Raw genomic sequence first — 22,027 nt, 5'->3', positions numbered from 1 at the left:
TCATGGTTTGGCCTGCAGGGTGATGGGGATCTGAGTATGGTGGTGTATTAAACCTCAGCCTCGTACCAACAGGAGTACAAGACTCCCTGCCTCTGCCTTGCTCTGAGTAAACTCTCTTCTCAACCACATGCAGATGGAACTGTGGGTGGGTTGATTCTTTTTCTTGTCTTCTATCCAAGGCCTTCAAACAAACAAAACAATCAAAGAAAAGCTAAAGAAAGGCGAGAGGAAGGAGACGTTGTTTCTTTACGAGTCATGCTCTCACTCCCACTCAGGGTTGGTTGGTTAGCGATGGGTCCTGTACGCCCACCATGATTGGAAGACGACCAACAAGGTTATTCTATGTTGAGGAGGGTTAGTTCATGCTGAGAAATCAACGGTTGTTCATAACAAATGGTACTGAGCACCAGTGGCAGACATTGAGAACAGAGGTGGGTGGTTTCAGTCAGGGCTGGGCAGATCACTTAAAAAATGTGAAGAGTTGCTTAGGTATACAGTAGACTTAGTGAGTCGTATGATAATGCAAACTGCAGATCACATGGATAGCAGTAGGGTGCAGTACTGTACAACCACCATTTTGGATGTTTCATAGCAGAAAGCCGGCCATTCACAGGAAGTGAAACTACATTTTGCCATGGCAACAACAAATTACGAGCATGAATGTTTCTGTAGTGTGCACTTCCCCTAAACTTATAGTTTGTGATGTGAGGGCCCTACATTGAAGTGAAGGGGTTTGTAGTACAGTATCCAGCCTCCCTTGAAAGCTCATTGTTACTGATAGTGTGTCATCAGTGTTTGATAAGTGTCTCCTGGAGGGGTTCGTTTCCTTGATGGCTCATAATCCTGGCCATTGTAGAATCTGATCGTTAGCTAATTAGCTCTTAGCTAATTATTATGTGCATCGGAGCGTCTTAATTCATAATTATATGGCTTCCTACTACAATTATCATCAATCCTGTCTCTCTGCTCCTTTGCTCTGTCCGCTTGGTGTGTGTGTGTGTGTGTGTGTGTGTGTGTGTGTGTGTGTGTGTGTGTGTGTGTGTGTGTGTGTGTGTGTGTGTGTGTGTGTGTGTGTGTGTGTGTGTGTGTGTGTGTGTGTGTGTGTGTCTGTGTCTGTGTGTGTGTGTGTTTCATACAAAATATAAAGTGTGTGTTTCATACATTGTAGTACATGTATGATACACACACTCCTCCCTCTCCTGGCCCCTACTGTGCCCCCTCAGTGGTAGTCCCTGTGGGGGAGCTCTCCAGCCTTGACCACCCAGTCACCCCACACTTCAGCACTGTTACAATGAAAGACACATGTAAACACACGCCTAGGGCCTACTAGGCAGACAGATAGAGGGGGAATCTGCATCATTCACACAGCCTCCGTGTCACCACAGATACACTCCTCCACTCCCCAGCACTCACACAGCCACAGAGGTGAGGCCATCTCAGCAGAAAGGTAAAAATAGCCTTTGCCAAGGTTAGTGGCCATTTTGGGCACTCTGAGATGGCATGAGTAGTACACATCACCCACAGAACCTAACATCGCTGTAATAATACAGTCAGCTATTAAACTCAGACTGAACCAGCACTGGTGATGTGACTGGGTTCTTCCTGGTTCTTTACTGCCCTCAAGTGTTTGGATTTAGCTGTGTTACTCTATTATACAGTATGTGTCAAGGTAGTGATAGTAGGCTATGATTCTCCTTTATCCCCCCTCCATCTCTGCACCACAGTGTTCTCTCCTTCTCTCTGTTAGTGTTTACTACAGAGTAGTGTCCTCTCTTTGGCACCTCTCTGCATTCCCTTTCTCGTCTAAGCCAAGTAGGATGTTAGAGATGAGCAAATTGTATTCCGCTCCTAAAGGGTGTCTCTGTGCTCCAATTGTATTTGAAGAAAATACAGCAACCGGTATGAGAAGAAATATATATGTTTTAATGAAATATATTTTGGATACAAATAATGGAAAACTCCCTCTATACGGGAGGGTAAAATAATGTCCCTCTATACGTGAGGGTAAAATAATGTCCCTCTATACGGGAGGGTAAAATAATGTCCCTCTATACGTGAGGGTAAAATAATGTCCCTCTATACGGGAGGGTAAAATAATATCCCTCTATACGGGAGGGTAAAATAATGTCCCTCTATACGGGAGGGTAAAATAATGTCCCTCTATACGGGAGGGTAAAATAATGTCCCTCTATACGGGAGGGTAAAATAATGTCCCTCTATACGGGAGGGTAAAATAATGTCCCTCTATACGTGAGGGTAAAATAATGTCCCTCTATACGGGAGGGTAAAATAATGTCCCTCTATACGTGAGGGTAAAATAATGTCCCTCTATACGTGAGGGTAAAATAATGTCCCTCTATACGTGAGGGTAAAATAATGTCCCTCTATACGGGAGGGTAAAATAATATCCCTCTATACGGGAGGGTAAAATAATGTCCCTCTATACGGGAGGGTAAAATAATGTCCCTCTATACGGGAGGGTAAAATAATGTCCCTCTATACGTGAGGGTAAAATAATGTCCCTCTATACGGGAGGGTAAAATAATATCCCTCTATACGGGAGGGTAAAATAATGTCCCTCTATACGGGAGGGTAAAATAATGTCCCTCTATACGGGAGGGTAAAATAATGTCCCTCTATACGGGAGGGTAAAATAATGTCCCTCTATACGGGAGGGTAAAATAATGTCCCTCTATACGGGAGGGTAAAATAATGTCCCTCTATACGGGAGGGTAAAATAATGTCCCTCTATACGTGAGGGTAAAATAATGTCCCTCTATACGGGAGGGTAAAATAATGTCCCTCTATACGTGAGGGTAAAATAATGTCCCTCTATACGTGAGGGTAAAATAATGTCCCTCTATACGTGAGGGTAAAATAATGTCCCTCTATACGGGAGGGTAAAATAATATCCCTCTATACGGGAGGGTAAAATAATGTCCCTCTATACGGGAGGGTAAAATAATGTCCCTCTATACGGGAGGGTAAAATAATGTCCCTCTATACGTGAGGGTAAAATAATGTCCCTCTATACGGGAGGGTAAAATAATATCCCTCTATACGGGAGGGTAAAATAATGTCCCTCTATACGGGAGGGTAAAATAACGTCCCTCTATACGGGAGGGTAAAATAATGTCCCTCTATACGGGAGGGTAAAATAATGTCCCTCTATACGGGAGGGTAAAATAATGTCCCTCTATACGGGAGGGTAAAATAATGTTCCTCTATACGGGAGGGTAAAATAATATCCCTCTATACGGGAGGGTAAAATAATGTCCCTCTATACGGGAGGGTAAAATAATGTCCCTCTATACAGGAGGGTAAAATAATATCCCTCTATACAGGAGGGTAAAATAATGTCCCTCTATACGGGAGGTAAAATAATATCCCTCTATACAGGAGGGTAAAATAATATCCCTCTATACAGGAGGGTAAAATAATATCCCTCTATACAGGAGGGTAAAATAATGTCCCTCTATACGGGAGGTAAAATAATATCCCTCTATACAGGAGGGTAAAATAATGCATTAGTCATACAAATTCAAGCAAACAAATATATAAATAAACATTTAAAAAGGGATGAACAATTGTTACATATAAACCTGACTGTTACACTTCAGAATGGTAAGTAGTTATACAGCATGTCCCATAACTTTGTCTCTAAGAAGTGCTAGTTTACGGTAACAACTAAGCTAAAAACTATGGATTTGAACCACAGTTGAGCATAGATACTCTGAATGATAGGAACCACAGCTGGGGGCAACCCCACAGCTAGCAGCTTACCAGCACAGTATTATACTAGCATTTTACTATACAGTTATGTCCTATGGATGCATTAATGCATCATTCATGTTGTTAAGAATGCATTCATTAGAATATATAACACTATACAAGAAGCAGCTTCAAGTAAGTGTTACAATATTATATAATGTCATGTCATATTATACTGTTCTATATTACAGTGTATATCATGTTATTTTTTATTATATTTACACTTAGTTTCATCTTATATACTATATATTTTCAACTGGCTACATGCCGTTGCTGACCAGTCCTGGTCCTGCTTGTTCACCAGAGCAGTTTTCTTAATGCGCTGACCAACAGGGTTGTTCTCCAACCTTAGACACAGAACACAGTAAGACAGGCTGGTTCAGGAAACATGGGTAAAAACACGGTTATTATACAATCCTGTACCTTCAATTGAAATACAGTGGAGAAAAAGCTCAGAACAGTGTTACTTTAGCAATAGTTACAATATCACCTGTCAGACATGGGAGGTCCTCCATTCATCTGAGGAGGTCCTGGACTCTGTGCACCAGGAGTCGGTTCCTTAGTCTCATCGTTAACCCTGTTGGAGTAATAAGACATCAACATTCACATTCATGAACCACCATAATACTGTTCCCTAAAGAGACAGAGGCTAACATGAACCGTGGGAAAATGGAGTTGGTAACATTATTACCCAATGAGTTGTGGATGTATCAATATGTAGTCAAGTTTACCTGACATCATCATTGATCCACCACAAGACAAACGTTATTACATGCCCCATTGTGAGATTACAGAGGTACGATCTTAATTTGATCACTCTTTGGTTGCTGAGCATTTTCCTGCACAGCAGGAAATGCAAACCTGTAGTGTATTCAAAGTTTAAAAAGGCATTGAAAGTTGGTAATTTCCACTTTAAAATGACCGATTTGATTTGCCCTAATGAAAAATCTATCAACCCACGTAATAATTCACATTTGTTGTTGCTGCAGGATTATTTTCCTGCTGTAGCAAACCGGCTCAAAATGAAATCCAGCATTTCTCTTCTGAGAGAATTCAGTATCTGTTCCCTCACGGCCCATTGGCTGAACGAACATCTTGCTTGGCTCACCTCTCTCTCCTTGACTGCTAAACATTTTTTTAACATGCATGAGCATTTACCATGCTCATTAGGTATTACAGGTATTAGAATATAAGGATCATGTGTTAAACAAACTAGTCTTTCTATTAAACCTGTGGGATCAATGACTCATGGGATCAGCTCTGACGGAGGATAATGAAACCCAGCCGGTAATGAAGTAATGAGGGTCTTTCTCAGAGAAAGGTTAACCTGTTCACAAGATGCCCATTCAGCAGAGAGGACGGACTCAACATGTGTCTCCTGACTGTGTGGTGGCTCCCTCTCCTCTTCCAACCCATCCCCCTGGTCCCTGATGGTGCAAAGGGACAAATGCAGTTATAGATTATAGACAAGCGCAGATCGGAGAGACTCAGCGTCCCCAGCAGCTGGATCATCAGGTTCTCCGTTGTCCCTTAGAGAAGTTAAAACAACAACACGTGTTACTTCTTGCTGCTCTAAGCTGTTGTCTGGCATGATAACTGATATTTAGTAATGTAACATGAAACACTTCAGCACATTAAACCACGTAACTACTAAAAATGTCCTCAGGTTGACTGAGTCTGACTCACCTCTGGTTTTCCCTGTTGGTGTTAAGGTAGTCCCGACCCAGCTGAGTTAGCTGTGCAAGAGCAAATCTGATGTGGTGTGTGATGAAAAAAGGAAATGTTGCGTTCAGTCCTAAATCATACGTTTATCCTCTCTGAATTCATTTTGGACAGCTAAGATGACTGGTTGTACACTCTGAGCACAATTGTTGATGCAGGTCATAAAAGGTACTCACGGATGTTTGTCTCTCCAAGGAATGTTGCCATATCTGTACACTAAGAAACCAGCAATGCCCAGCAGCAGAACCAAGATAACCAGAACACCAGCTGAAAAACAAAAAGCTGTCTTCGTCAGTTGTTGAGATCCTGTTAAACTGTTCTATAAAAGTATCATGTAAAGGAACAAAACAAGACACATACTGTGTGTGTATATATATGTATATACAGTGCCTTGCGAAAGTATTCGGCCCCCTTGAACTTTGCGACCTTTTGCTACATTTCAGGCTTCAAACATAAAGATATAAAATTGTATTTTTTTGTGAAGAATCAATAACAAGTGGGACACAATCATGAAGTGGAACGACATTTATTGGATATTTCAAACTTTTTTAACAAATCAAAAACTGAAAAATTGGGCGTGCAAAATTATTCAGCCCCTTTACTTTCAGTGCAGCAAACTCTCTCCAGAAGTTCAGTGAGGATCTCTGAATGATCCAATGTTGACCTAAATGACTAATGATGATAAATACAATCCACCTGTGTGTAATCAAGTCTCCGTATAAATGCACCTGCACTGTGATAGTCTCAGAGGTCCATTAAAAGCGCAGAGAGCATCATGAAGAACAAGGAACACACCAGGCAGGTCCGAGATACTGTTGTGAAGAAGTTTAAAGCCGGATTTGGATACAAAAAGATTTCCCAAGCTTTAAACATCCCAAGGAGCACTGTGCAAGCGATAATATTGAAATGGAAGGAGTATCAGACCACTGCAAATCTACCAAGACCTGGCCGTCCCTCTAAACTTTCAGCTCATACAAGGAGAAGACTGATCAGAGATGCAGCCAAGAGGCCCATGATCACTCTGGATGAACTGCAGAGATCTACAGTTGAGGTGGGAGACTCTGTCCATAGGACAACAATCAGTCGTATATTGCACAAATCTGGCCTTTATGGAAGAGTGGCAAGAAGAAAGCCATTTCATAAAGATATCCATAAAAAGTGTCGTTTAAAGTTTGCCACAAGCCACCTGGGAGACACACCAAACATGTGGAAGAAGGTGCTCTGGTCAGATGAAACCAAAATTGAACTTTTTGGCAACAATGCAAAACGTTATGTTTGGCGTAAAAGCAACACAGCTGAACACACCATCCCCACTGTCAAACATGGTGGTGGCAACTTCATGGTTTGGGCCTGCTTTTCTTCAGCAGGGACAGGGAAGATGGTTAAAATTGATGGGAAGATGGATGGAGCCAAATACAGGACAATTCTGGAAGAAAACCTGATGGAGTCTGCAAAAGACCTGAGACTGGGACGGAGATTTGTCTTCCAACAAGACAATGATCCAAAACATAAAGCAAAATCTACAATGGAATGGTTCAAAAATAAACATATCCAGGTGTTAGAATGGCCAAGTCAAAGTCCAGACCTGAATCCAATCTAGAATCTGTGGAAAGAACTGAAAACTGCTGTTCACAAATGCTCTCCATCCAACCTCGAGCTGTTTTGCAAGGAGGAATGGGAAAAAATGTCAGTCTCTCGATGTGCAAAACTGATAGAGACATACCCCAAGCGACTTACAGCTGTAATCGCAGCAAAAGGTGGCGCTACAAAGTATTAACTTAAGGGGGCTGAATAATTTTGCACGCCCAATTTTTCAGTTTTTGATTTGTTAAAAAAGTTTGAAATATCCAATAAATGTCGTTCCACTTCATGATTGTGTCCCACTTGTTGTTGATTCTTCACAAAAAAATACAATTTTATATCTTTATGTTTGAAGCCTGAAATGTAGCAAAAGGTCGCAAAGTTCAAGGGGGCCGAATACTTTCGCAAGGCACTGTATATATATACATACAGCCAGTGTACAGCCAGTCATATATATTTACAGTTGAAGTCGGAAGTTTACATACACTTAGGTTGGAGGCATTCAAACTCGTTTTTCAACCAATCCACACATTTCTTGTTAACAAACTATAGTTTTGGCAAGTAGGTTAGGACATCTACTTTGTGCATAATACAAGTCATTTTTCCAACAATTGATTATAGACAGATTATTTCACTTAGAATTCACTGTATCACAATTCCAGTGGGTCAGAAGTTTGCATACACTAAGTTGACTGTGCCTTTAAACAGCTTGGAAAAATCCAGAAAATTATGTCCTGGCTTCTGATAGGCTAATTGACATCATTTGAGTCAATTGGAGGTGTACCTGTGGATGTATGTCAAGGCCTACCTTCAAACTCAGTGCCTCTTTGCTTGACATCATGGGAAAATCAAAAGAAATCAGCCAAGACCTCAGAAAATAAATGGTAGACCTCCACAAGTCTGGTTCATCCCATGGAGCAATTTCCAAATGCCTGAAGGTACCACATTCATCTGTACAAACAATAGTACGCAAGTATAAACACCATGTACGCAATCCCAGAACAATAGCAAAGGACCTTGTGAAGATGCTGGAGGAAACAGGTACAAAAGTATCTATATCCACAGGAAAACGAGTCCTATATCGACATAACCTGAAAGGCCGCTCAGCAAGGAAGAAGCCACTGCTCCAAAACCGCCATAAAAAAGACAGACTACGGTTGGCATCGGGACTGCACATCGGGACAAAGATCGTACTTTTTGGAGAAATGTCCTCTGGTCTGATGAAACAAAAATAGAACTGTTTGGCCATAATGACCATCGTTATGTTTGGAAGAAAAAGGGGGAGGCTTGTAAGCCAAAGAACACCATCCCAACCGTGAAGCACGGCGGTGGCAGCATCATGTTGTGGGGGTGCTTTGCTGCAGGAGGGACTGGTGCACTTCACAAAATAGATGGCATCATGAGGTAGGAAAATGATGTGGATATATTGAAGCAACATCTCAAGACATCAGTCAGGAAGTTAAAGCTTGGTCGCAAATGGGTCTTCTAAATGGACAATGACGCCAAGCATACTTCACAAGTTGAGGCAAAATGGCTTAAGGACAACAAAGTCAAGGTATTGGAGTGGCCATCACAAAGCCCTGACCTCAATCCTATAGAATATTTGTGGGCAGAACTGAAAAAGCATGTGCGAGCAAGGAGGCCTACAAAGCTGACTCAGTTACACCAGCTCTGTCAGTAGGAATGGGCCAAAATTCACCCAACTTATTGTGGGAAGCTTGTGGAAGGCTACCCGAAACGTTTGACCCAAGCTAAACAATTTAAAGGCAATGCTACCAAATACTAATTGAGTGTATGTAAACTTCTGACCCACTGAGAATGTGATGAAAGAAATAAAAGCTGAAGTAAATCATTCTCTCTACTATTTCTGACATTTCACATTCTTACAATAAAGTGGTGATCCTAACTGACCTAATACGGGGAATATTTAAATGTCAGGAATTGTGAAAAACTTCATTTAAATGTATTTGGCTAGAAAATACATTCCATACAAAACTAAACTAAATAAAGCAGTTAGGTTGTAATACTATCTATTTATAGCAGCAGATATACTGTAATATCATAATACTGTTAGTGTTAATGCAGACACATTTTCAGAGATTTTCAAACAACTAGTGCAATAAATGTAGATAAAATATGAAATACTATTTTAAGAGCTTTTTTTCAATAAAAAAACTATACTTTCAAGAATGTGGATCTGCAGTTCTATAAGCACATTATTCATTTTTCTAATGGCATGAAGTTTGCAACTTGTTTTAGCCACAGATGAAAAGTGGGTGGGTTGTCATTTTTCCAACACACAAGAATACATTTATTTGCAAAGCAAGTTGTCAGCAACCTTATCTTGTCTGAATCTAGCGCAGTATTCAGCATTTGATTAAGGAGGTAAAGGCTTGGGTACTGTACTTTTAAGAGCACATTGGCAACAAGAAATAGATAATAAGAAATAGATAATAATAAATCATAAATGTATTTATTTATTTTACCTTAAATAAATAATTTAAAAAACGTGTTTGAAATACCCCAGTGCTTTCTACAGTCTAGCCATGCCATTAACGTGTACTTACTGTCATCACAAATATGGTGAAACTGATTCAGAGGTAAAGGATGGCTAGATTGATATTCAATCTGAACCCATGAGGAGTCATATCTGCCCAAAGTCCCAGACAAGAATTTGCGAGTTTGGGCTGACCAACAGTAAAGTTGGAAATTGGGCAGCTCCAGACTCCATGGACTCATGTTTGACCAGTATTATGTTTATCCTCCAATCATTGTTATGGGAGAGAGGACCAACGGATGAGGTCTTTAATTTTGCTAAAGAGGGGAGTGTAACATGCATTCTGGTTGCTCCTTTTTTAATTGATAGGCAAGGAGCTTACTTGATTATCATATTCGTATGTTTTTGTCTAACATGGAACATGTTATCATTGATATGGAGAGTTTGTTAAACATTTAGTTTGCTTCAAGATTTACGTGCCTCAAATTCTCAGTAGAAAACCTTTTGTGCAATTGTTCGCATCTTTCTTAATGTCACACAACTTCTCACTGTTCTTTTTCTTAAATGAGGTATATGAAATAATTGTACCACTTCGGGTGGGTTTTGCCGCCTCCCATACAGTGGAAGCATCTAATGTACAGTAGGGTCACTATTATCTTGTATGTAATTCACAATCCCACAATGCATTTCTGCTCTGAAATGTTTATCTGCCATTAGAGATGTATTAAGTTTCTCATTTCTGGATAGAGAAACAAAGCTGCTCAGGTTCACAGATAAATATATTTTGACATGATTGTATAAGTCAAACGTACCAATAGAGCATCTGTTCACAGCAGATAGCTGTTGGGGAAAAATAAGTAGTCTATTCTGGAATATGAGTTGGGTACATTAGAAAAGTATCATCTTTGGCTTGAGGCTTGACCTCACGCCAGACATCAACTAGTCCACATTCTGAACCCAGACTGTTCAAAACTCTTGCTGATTTAGTTAGGGGTTTGTTTGTCTTATCGCATTTGTCCATAATTGGGTTCAGAAGAAAAAGAAGAAGGAGCTGTGGTGACAGTAGAATGTCGAACAAAAGAAAAAATATGGAAACACTCGCCAGTGATTTCCTTTGTGTGGCTAGTGGCTTTGGCTCTGTCTCCATTTCCTGAGTTTAATCAGAGAGTAAAGTCATTTCAATTGAATATGTACTTTATTACAGATGGAGATGCTATAGACAGTAATGATCTGTCTTTCTATTAGTTAAGAGTACTTACCTGATGTGTTGTTCGAGGTGTCAGTCGGATTGTAAATTAAAATGTCAGTTGAATTGTCAGTCTACGTTTTTTACATTTTAACAGACACTCTTATCCAGAGAAATTAGCCTTAACTGCCTTGGATATATGGACCAATATGAAAGTGCAAGAAGTTTAAAATGAAAGAAAATAGGAACATCATTCTTTACCTGCAACAATGTAATACAAATGGCACTCCTCAACCTTGCCCTTAAGAGAAGACACATGGGAAGTAAGTATCTCTAAAATCATTTTCAACAATCATCTCAATTGTGTGAAATAACAACAGGACTCACCTGGAGAACATGAAAGAATTTGAATGTTAGATTCAGGCATTCAGAGAGGATGACAGCACTGTTGTTCACATTTATCACCTTATCAGAGAGATGTGCCTCAAAAGGCTTGTTCGTGCCACGGTAGGCTATTGGAGTCTGTGGGAAAGCACATAAGAAAATAAAGAATTTAATTCAGGTTTGAATCAAAAAGCCCTGTTTTGTCTTACAACATAGTACTTATTATCTAAAGAAAATACCAACATATACAGTTGGTGTCCTGATTTTACACCCTTTTCCCCAAAGTGTGCACTTGCACACTTCCCGCCATGGTTAAAAACATTGAAACGGGTGTAAACATTAGCTGCAGGGACTTTCCAACATTGTGAAATCCATGTCGGGAAGTGTGCAAGTGTGCACTTGGGGGAAGGGTGGAGAATCAAGACAAAGTCTGTAGTACAAATCCTGAATTAAACCATAAGATCTCCACTAACATTGTTTGAGTACACCTCAATTTCAGATCCAGCCGGAGTTTCATATTGGTACACATATTCAATTCCGTCCTCAAATCTTCACACCTGTCCATTTTCTTGATGGGAGAGCATGCTAAGCAAGCTACGGAAGAAGACATTCATTTAGTACAACTTTCTATCAACCGTCTACACAGGCAAACTACTGAGGGAGAGGCATCATGTACCAATCTATCAACCGTCTACACAGGCAAACCACTGAGGGAGAGGCATCATGTACCAATCTATCAACCGTCTACACAGACAAACTACTGAGGGAGAGGCATCATGTACCAATCTATCAACCGTCTACACAGGCAAACCACTGAGGGAGAGGCATCATGTACCAATCTATCAACCGTCTACACAGGCAAACCACTGAGGGAGAGGCATCATGTACCAATCTATCAACCGTCTACACAGACAAACTACTGAGGGAGAGGCATCATGTACCAATCTATCAACCGTCTACACAGGGAAACTACTGAGGGAGAGGCATCACATACCAATCTATCAACCGTCTACACAGGGAAACTGAGGGAGAGGCATCACATACCAATCTATCAACCATCTACACAGGCAAACTCAGCCCACCTGTCTGTCTGTCCTTCAGTCCATCTGTATGAAGTACATAATATGTATCACTACCACAGACAAAAGGTATGGGAAATGTCCATATCAGTAAACTCATTCTCCTCCACATACTGTACCATACCATCATTGTCTACTGTGTGTTACGGGTGAACACATCAGACATCCAATTAAGACAGACATACTGAACAGTACTTTGGACTCAGTACAGCTGTGTACATGATCACATCTGTGAGGGCTACTGTAGAAACCAGGAGCCTTAGTGTGTCACGTGTGTGTGTGTGTGTGTGTGTGTGTGTGTGTGTGTGTGTGTGTGTGTGTGTGTGTGTGTGTGTGTGTGTGTGTGTGTGTGTGTGAACTTGAAAAACTAAAAACAAGAGTGACAGAAGACTAAATAAATCAGAGTTGGATCTTTCCCTCTCCTCCAGTGTCTCATTTGAAGAACACACGACTATGGCTAATACATGTCTATATTCCTTCAGCATTTTAAGCAGGCAGTATAATGCCTTGTGATTATGAAGCTAAGTGGTATGACCTCATGAAAGTCTCCTTAGGAAAATGTGTCAGAGGGCTATACTGTAACGACTTCACATAGGAGTTCCGCACTCCTGTTAAAGGGATAGTTCACCCAAATGACAAAATATAATTTGCTTTCTTTACCCCGTAAGTAGTCTATGGACAAGCTGAGACAGCAATCTGGCCTTTGGTTTTGTTAACCTGACCACTGTCTTCAAATGCAAACTTTTTAGATCAAATCCAATGTCAAGTAATGTGAAGCCAATATCCCATTTATTGCATTGTTTTTGTGCTTCATGTCCAAATCATCTTAAAATGACTTAATTGAGCTACACAAGCAAATGTTGACACTTTAGGATGATTTCAGAAAAATGCTTTTAACAGGGTCATTGACGTGGATTTGTGCCACAAGTGCTAAGACGTTTGCATTTCCCTAACCAAGTACAGTAAATAAACAAAAGCATTGGAATGCTTTCTTATTTTGTCCATAGACTGCTTACAGGGTAAGAACAACAATATGTTGTTTTGTAATTTGGGGTGAACTATCCCTTTATGCCCACAGACGGAGACACAGACTTGCTTCCATTCAGCCACAAGAGCATTAGTGAGGTCGGGCACTGATGTTGGGCGATTAGGCCTGGCTCGCAGTCGGCGTTCCAATTCATCCCAAAGGTGTTTGATGGGGTGCAGGCCAGTCAAGTTCTTCCACACTGATCTCAACAAATAATTTCTGTATGGACCTCGCTTTGTGCATGCTGACATTGTCAAGCTGAAACAGGAAATGGCTTTCCCCAAACTGTTGCCACAAAGTTGGAAGCACAGAATCATCTAGAATGTCATTGTATGCTATAGAGTTAATATTTCCCTGCACTGGAACTAAGGGGCCTAGCCCGAACCATGAAAAACAGCCCTAGACCATTATTCCTCCTCTACCCAACTTTACAGTTGGCACTATGCATTGGGGCAGGTAGCGTTCTCCTGGCATCCGCCAAACCCAGATTCGTCTGATGGACTAACAGATGGTGAAGCAAGAATGTGTTTCCACTGCTCCAGAGTCCAATGGCGGCGAGCTTTACACCACTCCAGCCGACGCTTGACATTGCGCATGGTGATCTGAGGCTTGTGTGCAGCTGCTCGACCATGGAAACCCAGTTCATGAAGCTCCTGACGAACAGTTGTGCTGACGATGCTTCCAGACGCAGTTTGTAACTCTGTAGTGTGTGTTGCAACCGAGGACGGACGATTGCGACTTACACTCTTCACCACACGGAGGTCACGTTCCGTGAGCTTGTGTGGCCTACCACTTCATGGCTGAGCCAATGATGCTCCACAATAACAGCCCTTACAGGTGGCCGGAGCAGCTCTAGCAGAGCAGAAATTTTATGAACTGACTTGTTGGAAAGGTGGCATCCTATGATGCCACATTGAAAGTCACTGAGCTCTTCAGTACAGGCCATTCTACTGTCAATGTTTGTCGATGGAGATTGCATGGATGTGTGCTCGGGTGTCGCTGAAATAGACATATCCACTAATTTGAAGGGGTGTCCACATACATTTGTGTATATATAGCGGAAATAACGCCCGGTCAATGTTTAGCTATTTGACATGTCCACAAGACATTGAGACCTCATGATCTTGGAAATGTCTCTACTAAAGAGGTTTATGTTTTATGCATCTTCTCATGAGTATGTAATTTATATTTGCTTGTATGTATAGTATACAATACTAGTGTAAGTATGATCTTACCATCCTTTCATATCATTATAATGTTGTATTGCTAATATGTGACATGCTGTATCATAATCAGTCATAAGTCACACTCATTTTCAGATTAGAATCATTTTGTAATTTTAGTTATCTACAAGTAATGGGCTGTTTTGGAATTTCAACTGATTTCACTTAAACACGTTTCCTAACCTATCCAGATTACACTTGTCACATAGAGAATTAACTGAATAAACTTTTGAGGTTTCTGAAAATCAATGTGCAGTAAAACACACTTTTCAGAATGTGTCTTGGGGTTGACATGACTGATTATGATGAAGCTAGTCACATATGTGTATCTTATCATAAGTACTGTATCTCATATATTACTGTATCTTATAATGAGTATTGTATCTCATATATTACTGTATCTTATCATAAGTACTGTATCTCATATATTAGTGTATCTTATCATGAGTATTGTATCTCATATATTACTGTATCTTATCATAAGTACTGTATCTCATATATTACTGTATCTTATCATGAGTATTGTATCTCATATATTACTGTATCTTATCATGAGTATTGTATCTCATATATTACTGTATCTTATCATAAGTACTGTATATCATATATTACTGTATCTTATAATAAGTACTGTATATCATATATTACTGTATCTTATAATAAGTACTGTATATCATATATTACTGTATCTTATAATAAGTACTGTATATCATATATTACTGTATCCTATAATAAGTACTGTATATCATATATTACTGTATCTTATAATAAGTACTGTATATCATATATTACTGTATCTTATAATATCTTAATAGGTTTTCTTTTGTTATACAAACGTCCACCGTTTGTTACAGTCAAGTTCCTCTTGACTCCATGTCATTAGGTCCTTTGTCCTTGGGGAAAAACACAAGAGTTACAAATATGTTGGAGCAAAAAAGAAAACGAGCCCCGTCATTTTAGATACCAAGACAAACAGTTCACCAGTTGTCAGAGGACATTAACAGTACTTACTATTAACTCAGGAGGTTTGGTGACTTGGTCCTTGTCCAAGGCCTGTTTGTCCAATAGAGCAGTGGTCTCCTCTGCAGCTCTGTTAGACATGGGAGGTCCTCCATTCATCTGAGGAGGTCCTGGACTCTGTGTACCAGGAGTCGGTTCCTTAGTCTCATCGTTAACCCTGTTGGAGTAATAAGACATCAACATTCACATTCATGATCCACCATAATACTGTTCCCTTTAGAGATAACAGCCCCCCCCCTCACTCAGGAGTGAGTCACCTGCAGAGGAGGGGTGAAGTCTCACCAGAACCCTGACCTAGAGCCCCATTGGTCAGGTGTGATTCCCTGTGGAGTAAGATACAGACTGGATCAGGAAACATGACCTCAACCAGTTATTTAACCTCCTCTACCATCCCATGCAACTCTACACACAGATAAATACACATTCTCACCTTCAATATGGCACGTGTCCATTGCTCTGAGGTTGACCCAGAAGCTGTGTGTCATCAGTCTGGCTGTTAACCCTGTGGGAGCAATAACAGGGATATCATCAGGATTAAAACTCTTGATCCACCAGAAACAACACTGTCCTCCATAGAGGCAGAAACTAACATGATCCATGAGATCAATTCTGAAGGGAGAAATGAGATTGTCATTCAACAGATAATGAAGATCTACCAAAGGAGTCCTCATGTGGAGAATTTACCTGACAACCTTGGGTACATTCAGTGGAGGGGAATCAGCATGTGTCTTCTGACAGGTTTCAGTGTCTGCTCTGTCCTTGTCTAACGGCTTTCCATCCTCCATTCCTAGAACACCTTCCTCTCCTTGGCCACTAAAGTTGAGATTATTACATTGATAAGGATTTAAGTATCTTGATTGGGAAGGATACAAATGTTCTCCATATCCATAGCCTACATTACAGAGGACTGGCAGGTGATTAGTCATGTGGTACAGTTTACCTGGCATCTCCATTCAGCAGAGGGTTGTCCGCGCCTGTCTCTTCATTGTCCATGGACTGCCTGCTCTCCTCTCCTGGCTCATCTCCTTGGTCACTAAAAGTGAGATTATGATGAGCATGACTAAAAGGAAAAGCAAACTGATCCAGGACAGAGTAGACTATAGAGATGTAGTAGAGGTATTCTAACTAACCTGAGAACAACCACAGCTTCAACAGTCTCACCGTCATCAGGCTTTCTGATGTCTCTGTGATAAAACATGTACCAAAGGTTCAGTCAGATACCCACAGGTACAACTGGAATCATCTAAGGTACATTACACCACAGTCAAAAATACACCAGTTGCCCTTCTGGCTTGAATATGTTATGTCTTGCTTGGCCAGGGTTCTAAAGGCAGGGTCTTTGCGGAAAGTTGTTGCTTGCCAATAGACATTGCCGGTATTTAGAAATGCCATACAGATCTATTGAGTAATTATTCCTTTGCCTTCTATAGCAGGGCTTTCCAACCCTGTTCCTGGAGAGCTACCCTCTTGTGGGTTCTCTCTCCAACCCCAGTTGTAACTAACCTGATGCAGCTTTTTAATCAGCTTTCAGGGATGGGCAACTTGGATGGGGTCCACAAAAATCTGAATTCATTATGAGGGACCACAGTGGCTCCTGTGTACACACATTCATACTCACACATGCAGTCAGAGCCGGCCCTAAGCAACATTTTGCTATGGGGATTAGAGAACATTTTGCAGAGGAAAAGGAAAATAACCTCACACTCAACGTCAACAAAACAAAGGAGATGATCGTGGACATCAGGAAACAGCAGAGGGAGCACCCCCATAGCCACATCGACGGGACAGCAGTGGAGAAGGTGGAGAGTTTTAAGTTCCTCGGCGTACACATCAAGGACAAGCTGAAATGGTCCACCCACATAGACAGCGTGGTGAAGAAGGCGTAGCAGTGCCTCTTCAACCTCAGGAGGCTGAAGAAATTTGGCTTGTCACCTAAAGCACTCACAAACTTTTACAGATGCACAATCGAGAACATCCTGTCGGGCTGTATCACCGCCTGGTACGGCAACGTTCCACTTCATGATTGTGTCCCACTTGTTGTTGATTCTTCACAAAAAAATACAGTTTTATATATTTATGTTTGAAGCCTGAAATGTGGCAAAAGGTCGCAAAGTTCAAGGGGGCCGAATACTTTCGCAAGTCACTGTATATACTGTACTCTATACCCCCTACTGCATCTTGCCATCTTTATGTAATACATGTATCACTAGCCACTTTAAACAAATCCACTTAATATAATGTTTACAGACCCTACATTACTCATCTCATATGTATATACTGTACTCGATACCCTCTACTGCATCTTGCCTATGCCGTTCTGTACCGTCACTCATTCATATATCTTTATGTACATATTCTTTATCCCTTTACACTTGTGTGTATAAGGTAGCTGTTGTGAAATTGTTAGGTTATATTACTCGTTGGTTATTACTGCATAGTTGGAACTAGAAGCACAAGCATTTCGCTACACTCGCATTAACATCTGCTAACCATGTGTATGTGACAAATACAATTTGATTGGGGTAACCTACAGGACAGTAGTTCTCCAGAAACAGGGTTGGAGAGCCCTGTTCTATAGAGACAGAAACTAATATAACCCATAGCAACAGCTGAAGACAAGAGAGACTATCATTCAGTGGTTGATTACAGATCAATAAAGTGATATGGAAAGATGAGATTATTACATTAATAAGAAATTATGATAATGTTTGATAAACAACAGTAACTTTACAAAATGTCTGACAAGACTGAGATAAATCCAGAAAGAATATCAATCCAGAAAAGAAAAGCTTATCAAAACATACAGGCTACATGAGGCATGTGACTACGATTTGAAAAGTCACCGAAAAATGTAAGTACTGTTTCTTGCTTTATAGACTACACACGCTGGGCATGATTCACACGTGATACTATTCTCACCCATCAGACTATACTTAATTTAACATTGTCTTTACATACAGTATGCTAAATAATATATGTGTGAAATTGGTTTGGATGTAGAATAGGCCATTATCATACCTCTGGTATTGTAGTTTACAAGGTAACTGTACATAAACCTAAACTGCAGTGATAAATAGCCATACTCACAGTCAAATCACTTATGGCAGTGTGGTCTACATTGACACAGTCCAGGAGGGTGATGCAGGAGTAGCTGACATCAATCACATTGTGTGTATGTGTAGTGTTTTTGTGTTGACAAAGTTCAGCAAGCCACGTAGACGTCTGTGGAAGAAAACCTACAAAAGTAAAGTTAGACATCTAACACACAAAAACAATATTCTACATGTCTGATTACATTTGTCATTAAACTGTATCTACTGTCTGTATTTTTTTTTATCTATTTAACATTGCAAGTCAGTTAAGAACAAATAATATTTTACAATGACAGCCTACCAGGGAGCAGTGGGTTACCTGCCTTGTTCAGGGGCAGAACAACAGATTTTCACCTTGTCAGTTTAGGGATTTAATCCAGCAACCTTTAGGTTACCAGCCCAACACTCTAACCACTAGGCTTCCTGCCTCCCCTGAAGTGTGAAAGACAGTCACATTTCTCATTCTACAGTAGTCTGATAGTGAAGCCTGTGAGTCATATTGAATCCCCAGTTTGAAAGTTGTACATCATATGTAGTTGTAGTCACGAGAGTCTTGTGAGATACAATAAACAGATATCTTACCTTATTGGAAACCACTGATTGCCACTGCTCACATATATGATTCTCCTTCTCCTTTACACAGTATTTGTACACATTTCCAGTTCGGAGGTTTGTACAACTAACATTCTTGGTTTCTTCTCCACCCCAACAGCCTGCAGATATATATTTTGCAATCTCTCTTTCCTGAGAATTGTAACTTTTTCAAGAGAATGGCAAATAGCTGAGAGATAAGCAAACACTCAAGACATCGAAAAAACTAAACCAACTACACTACTGTAAATATGTGTCAGGAATTGGGGTGACTAAGACATTAAATGTCAGCTTCACCCAGAAAAAATACAAGGTCAAAACACAATCTCCTTACCTTGAATTAACAGGATTGTCAATAATAAACCAAACAGATAAGAAATAAACATGGTGGCCTCTTATTACAAACTACTGTGTGCTGCGTGTTGAGTTCCAGTCTGTCAGTGCAAAGCAAACCAAGGCGGGAAAGACACTCTTTCTCTTGTTGAGTGGAAGTTACATCATAAGGAGGAGCAACAACAAACACATCTGGTTTTTGGATAAATATTTTAACGTTTTGTGACAATTAAACTAGATTTTTTTTGTATACAACTTAAGGCATTGATATTAAAACGTTATAATATTCTAAATAAATGTTTCTTTCCCCCATGTAAAGCCTCCAGTAGGATGACAACTTGACCTGATTCCTACTGGTGGGGCAGTCGGATAATAGTGCTTTATTGCACTGTAGGTGGTGCACTGCGATGTGTCTGAAGTGCAGAACTCATTACTAGGTCCATATGACCTGTCTCCTGCCCACATGACCTGTCTAGAAGGTCACAAGGTCAGTAAAAACACAGGGTCCTGCACACAACACTTCTGACCACTAGACGGGGCTGTTGTTGTACTGTAGGAATGAAGCACATGGTTTTGTTGAACTGTAGGGAAGAGGGGGATACCTAGTCAGTTGTACAACTGATGCCTTCAACTGAAATGTGTATTCCACATTTACCCCAACCACTCTTAATCGACATCCACGTCTTCCGCACCCGGAGAACAGTGGGTTAACTGCCTTGCTCAGCGGCAGAACGACAGATTTTTACCTTGTCAGCTCGGGGATTTGATCCAGCAACCTTTCGGTTACTGGACCAACGCTCCACTAGGTTACTTGCTGCCCCATTAACTCATGGTAGATAACTTTACCTCATGGTAGATAACTGTTCGAATGATTCCGCGGGTAAAGTGATCACTAGTAGTTAGTGTTTTTAACATGTTTATTAAGATGATGAACACTCTAGGTTGACTGTGACATCTGACCCTCAGTGAGTGGAGGGTGTGAAGAGAATATCATTATTACAATCACGTGGTACATTTCAGAGTGGGATGAAATAGGAAAACATCAGGAACTCATCATCCATACCCTACTGTACCATACATACCGTGCCATACCATCATTGGCTCCTGTATGTTACTGGTGAACACATCAGACATCCCACAAAGACAGACATACAGTCTGTGTACATGATCACATGAGCAGTTACTGTAGAAACCAGGAGCATTAGTGTGGCGTGTGTGTGTGTGTGTGTGTGTGTGTGCATGTGTGTGTGTGTGCGTGTGTGTGTGTGTGTGTGTGTGTGTGTCTGCATAAACTTGAAAAACTGAAAACGAGTGACACAAGACTAAATAAATCAGAGTTTGATCTTTCCCTCTCCACCAGTGTCTAATTTGAAGAAAACACGACCACAAGCTGGAAAGGAATGTTTTAATGATAAAAGGAAAGCAACTCATCATAATATTAATAAGGGTTGTACCAGTCACTGAAAAGTCACTGGTTTGAATCCCTGAGCCGACTAGGTCTTTTGAGGTACCTTTGAGCAAGACGCTAAACTTGAATTGCTCCTGTAAGACACTCTGCATAAGAGCATCCGCTAAATTACTAAAATGTTAATGTATTAAATAAAACAAGTTGTGACCAAACACAAAACTCTGCAGAACAGCCTTCCTAAAAAGTAGATATGACAATAATGTGGAGGTTTGTTCATACAAATAATACAAGAGTATGAGGGACAATTGTATCCATCAGACCTGAGTCGTTCATTAAACAATAGTCTTAACTCACTCACTTGTATGGCAATGTATGAGCAGATCATATCAATCCAACAGTCAAAATACATAGTACTATACACAGTGTACAAACATTAGGAACACCTTCCTAATATTGAGTTACATCCGCTTTTGCCCTCAGAACAGCCTGAATTGGTCAAGGGATGGACTCTACAAGGTGTCGAAAGCTTTCCACAGAGATGCTGCCCATGTCGACTCCAAAGCTTTCCAGAGTTGTGTCAAGTTGGCTGGATGTCCTTTGGGTGGTGGACCATTCTTGATACACACGGGAAACTGTTGAGAGTGAAAAGTCCAGCAGAGTTGCAGTTCTTGACACACTCAAACTAGTGAGCCTGGCACATACTACCACAGCCCGTTCAAAGGCACTTAAATCTTTTGTCATGCCCATTCACCCTCTGAATGGCACCCACACACAATCCATGTCTCAAGGCTTAGAAAAAACTTCTTTAACCTGTCTCCTTCACCCCTACACTGATTGAAGTGAATTTAACAAGTGACATCAATTAGAGATCATAGCTTTCACCTGGATTCACCTGGTCAGTCTGTCATGTTCTTAATGTTTTGTACACTGAGTGTAAATTGGTCATGAAGAAGTCATAAATGAAACTAAATACATGTGTAAGGTAACTAACCATAAAAGCATCAGGTGAAAGCCATTCATAACAGTATGGGACCAACCCACAGACAGGACATCAAATAAATTACAAATAAGTCAAATCAACATAATCAAAAGATGAAGAAAATGAACCTTTTC

At 40.5% G+C, this 22,027-nt stretch overlaps 1 long non-coding RNA gene across 1 annotated transcript; it reads right to left on the bottom strand.

The window, feature by feature from the left end:
* Positions 1–10,953: 10,953 nt before the first annotated feature.
* On the bottom strand, positions 10,954–15,623 carry LOC139365070 (uncharacterized). Its single transcript, XR_011626538.1, has 3 exons — positions 15,482–15,623; positions 11,615–11,735; positions 10,954–11,279 (listed from the first exon to the last, which is right to left on the bottom strand). It is a non-coding gene; the product is annotated as an uncharacterized lncRNA (long non-coding RNA).
* Between the last annotated feature and the right edge of the window lie 6,404 nt (positions 15,624–22,027).

This window comes from Oncorhynchus clarkii, chromosome 13 (genome assembly GCF_045791955.1).
Source record: "Oncorhynchus clarkii lewisi isolate Uvic-CL-2024 chromosome 13, UVic_Ocla_1.0, whole genome shotgun sequence".
Lineage (NCBI taxonomy): Eukaryota > Metazoa > Chordata > Actinopteri > Salmoniformes > Salmonidae > Oncorhynchus > Oncorhynchus clarkii.
The sequence above is the reverse complement of the archived record's forward strand: the minus strand, read 5'-3'. Positions and strand labels throughout refer to the sequence as shown.